Raw genomic sequence first — 4,607 nt, forward strand, 5'->3', positions numbered from 1 at the left:
TCAGACATACAATATCCGATCTGCTCCAAACTTCACATGTTTGATCATAGTCCTGGCCTTAAGACATCTACATGGCAATATTCAGTTATGGTCAAAGTGCCACCTGTTGGCAGCAGGAAGGGTGGCACTTTAAAATGACTTGGCCATAATTCTCCTATATTCACTCGTTTACATGCATGTCACCCACTGTTCACAGTTTTCCTGATGCCAACAGGTGGCGGTGAGCCCGGGTGCGAGGGCCCTTTCATTGCTGCTTGCAGCTTTAGTTTCAAGTTGAAATGCTATGAACGATCTGATTTTTTTTTTTTTTTTTTTCACATGAATGGCGGCGGCCTCAACAGTTAAAGATCACTTATTATAGACAGTGTTTACCTTTTTCTGTATTTTGCAGGAGCAGGAGTGTATTTTTGTACTTCACAAATTTAGAAAATTAGTATTAGTAAAATAATATTAATGAGTACTGTAAAAAAAAAAAAACCATATGCCATTGGCATTGTTTTTTCTCGTTTAAAGCAAAAATCTAACAACATTCAGTGCTTAAAACCTGCTTATTTTACACAACCTTAGTGCTCATATTTATTTCATTTTAAGGATGTTTCAATATTTTTACTGTAAAACAAGATACAAAATTTTTGCAATGTATGCTGTTTATTTGAAACATCAATCTTATGTACTATTATAAATGTCTTATATAAATGATTCCTTGCTTAATAAAAGTATTAATATCTTTAAAAAGAAACTCTTACTGACCCCAAACATTTGGGTAACACTTTTTTTTCGCTAATCCACTTTGAACTATATGTAACTTTGCAACTACATGTCAACTTATTCTACTAACTCGAACCCTAACAGTCTACTGATACTCTAATGAGAGTTGACATGAAGTTGCAAAGTTATTTATAGTTACTAGAATGTATATTTACATTATATCTTCAATCATGGAGCCTCTGGTAACGTTTACTGCAGTGTCAATTCAAAGGCCTTTTTTCTGTGTCTGCAGGGAAACCCGCATTCAGAGAGCTTTAAAGCCCTTCATAACTGTCTCTTCCACCTCGCGGCATCGAGAGGGCGGAGAGAAAAGGAAAACGCTGCTTTTCAGGACAGGTGTCGATACAGCGGAAGTGAAAGAGAATGGCTAATACATCTGACGTGCTGACGAATCGATTACTGTCCTTCCCAGTGTTTTTGAACCGAGTCCAGAGCCTGTAGACCATAAGGTTGGTTTTTAAAGTTCAGCTTCTGCTTCTGTCTGTTGTCCACAGCGTCAGCAAGAGCTCCAATGCACACATTGTCAATAAGCATTAAAATGAGTGAAGAAAAGAGTATGGGGTATTGAGTGTGAAGGCGGCCTGACTGAAACAGAAGGAGCTCTTAATGTCAGTCCTGTCTGGTGTAGGAAACTCTGGGTTTAAGAGTAGCAGTGCTTCAAAATCTACCGAGCTGACTCACTGCATGGGCTGCTGACAACCTAAACAGCTTTTTTAACCTCTCTAAACCTCTACTCATTTAGGTAGTTTATGAAGTGACAGGCTTATACAACCCAAATACATTTACCTTCGTTCTCTATGGCAGCACAGGAAAACTGCACACCATGTGTGCGTCCTTTGCTTTTCATTACGTTGCATTAGTGCTAAAAGCTTTCAGTGAAGTGACAAATAAAGAAATACAAAATTGCCCAATGTGTACATTTTCTTCCAACCACAATCAGCTATAACTTCCGAACTCCCCTGGAGAACTTAAATGTAGCTTTATATTAGCGCAATTTGATGCTCTAATAAACATCAGAAATGCATAGGACACAAATAATGGGTGTTTAGTAACGTTTGAGGAAAAATTGGGTTTGCCAACAAGGTTAGTGGCATCAAATATTTGAATGAGAGTTTTGTTTGAGGCAATAAGTAGCAAGTAAACTAGACATCCACTAGTATACCATATTGTCTGGAACATGCTGTGACTTACATTCCAAAGTAATTTATGTAATGCAATTTACATCAAGCTCTCAAAACATGTAGAAAGTGCAAATATTTGGTTTGTGCTGAATGAGAGGTACAGTAAGCCTTTACGTTTATTTATATAGCGCATTTCCCATATGATTCTAGTTTTCTCTTAAATAAATTGGTTTAGGCTTGGTGTTTGTAGTACATGTTGTTTGCTATAATCTATGTTTGTTTAATACTTATATTTTTCATTCCTGTTCTGAATAATGTTAAATTAATAGGATTTGTTGTGGAGTGAGGGGAACTAAAATACATGTTTATAGTGTTTATGATGTTTGTGAACTTTTCCTTTTATTTACTGGTATTTTACATTTATTTCTGATTGTATCCGATGTGACTTACCTTTGCTTTTTCTCTCAACAATGCAATTTTGACCCAGTGCAACTTATAGCCAGGTGCTACTTATTTGCTGGAAAATACAGTATAGCACTTATGATGATTTGTATGATAATCTGTACATACTACTTTTAGACATGCAAAAGTACCAACCCAAACTAATAAGAAAACAGTATTTTTACAAGATGGCAGTTTTGATGAAGGCATAAGTAGATTGTATGAAAACATATGAATGAGATCCTACACAAGGTTATTATTGTTACCTAAAACTATTAAAAACATTTCTGTTGATTGAAATAAAGCTGAAATAAAATAAATATTAGTTAAAACACTTAAAGGGGACCGATTATGCTCCTTTTTACAAGATGTAAAATAATTCTCTGGTGTCCCCAGAGTGTGTCTGTGAAGTTTTAGCTCAAAATACCCCACAGATCATTTTTTATAACATATTAAAATTGGCACTTTTGGGGGGTGAGCAAAAACTTGCGGTTTTTGCGTGTGTCCCTTTAAATGCAAATGAGCTGCTGCTCCCGGCCCCCTTTCAAGAAGAGGGCAAAATGATTGGCGCAAACCTATAAGACTTTACCAAGTTTCTTCAGGATATTTCCTTCGAAAATGAAATTTAACCACGTCCTCAGTGACTCAGATGGCGGGAGTCTATGGAGACTCTTATGTCATTGGTAAATCCCAAAACACAACACTTGTAATGCCTCTTTGGCACAGACATTGTAAAACTCCAGCTACTAAACTCAAATGAAAAACTAATATAACACTGATACAAATTCACACAAATTAGTGACCAATTCCTAACACAGATAGGAATTGCCATGAGAGCATGTTGAAATGTATAATTGCAGTTATTTTGAGTATTTGAGTTTTTCCATATCACTCTATTATTGTGGAATCAACTAGTTCAGATAATCTCGCCTCTAAATGACGTACGAGCCAAATAAACTGTGGTTGGTCAGCTTTCATATCAGTCAGACGGTCTCTTCCTGTTTAAGTGTCCAGAATAAGTCATGAACTGGACCAGACTGACTATGGATATTTCCCATTTGAAGAACAGTTCTGAAGTACTAAAATGACACCATGTCAATATTTTCCTTGCTATTGATCCATTTTCAAATCTCTTTCCCATCTTATAGGCCAAGGGTAGCGTGACCTGTTGTGAATGTCCATGATGGAGTGGGCTGAAATGCTCATCTCATAGCGCAACCGATCTTGACCTACGCGGCCTTCTCTGCATTTACTCCTTTCTCCCGTAAAACCTGCCAGATTGAGGCCTCCATTGGGTCATTACCCACAAGCCTCTTTATTAAACTCATCTGTCAAATGCCACATCATAAAGAGCAAAAACTGAACAGCAGAAAAGCAGACCCAGATCTCTCCGTCTGTTAGGTAAGCATCCCAAATCATTATCTCACCATCTCTGCTTGACTTTCTCTGTATGGAAAGTCAATGTTATTGACACACAGCCTTACAGGAGCTTTCTAAACCATCTCTTCATGGTGTATTATTCCCAGCTGAAGTCGAGAGGTGAACGTGTCTTTGCCTAATGGGCTGTTTTTTTGGAGTTTTCAATGCATCTTTTTTTCTTTCTGAATCTGATATGTAATGCAGTAAGTGGGAGATTTAAGAGGGGAGGCTGCAAATGTTATTAAACTGACATTCACTGTTGCACCAACTCGTCAATTAGCTTTGATACTAGTAGCAGAAGTTTAGTGCACCCAGTCGGGCTTGTATGATCAATAGCAAACTGTGCTGGCGCTGCGAACATCTGAGATTGTCTTCATCTTCTACATTACTACATTCGGCGCACGACTCTCACAGTGCATTATGGGAATTCTCTAGCCATTGAGCGTACTTCAGTTGTATACTCGTTATTGCAGTGCGTTGTGGGATTGAATTAGTGCACTCGATAATGTCCACTATGGTTTCGGACACCACTACAAATGGCTGTCTCCTCAAATAGTGAACTATTTAAGGTTATGGGGGTGATTTCGGACACAGTCTAATTGTGGCAAGAAGCAGGGCGGAGCCGAGAGCTGTGGGAACGTTCAGGAGTGTTAATGCGACTGCAATTACTTTATCTCTTGTTATATTTACAATGTTATCTCATATTTCGCTCTTAATAGTCTATTTTACTCTTTAACCAGAACTATTGTTACAATCATGACTGAAAACATAAACATCATTCAATCTTCATCCCTCAGCTAAAATTAAATGATACTAAAACTGCAAGTAGGTGGCGGCAAATTGTTGTCTTAATGAGTT

The sequence above is a fragment of the Ctenopharyngodon idella genome, chromosome 1 (assembly GCF_019924925.1).
Source record: "Ctenopharyngodon idella isolate HZGC_01 chromosome 1, HZGC01, whole genome shotgun sequence".
Classification (NCBI taxonomy): Eukaryota; Metazoa; Chordata; class Actinopteri; order Cypriniformes; family Xenocyprididae; genus Ctenopharyngodon; species Ctenopharyngodon idella.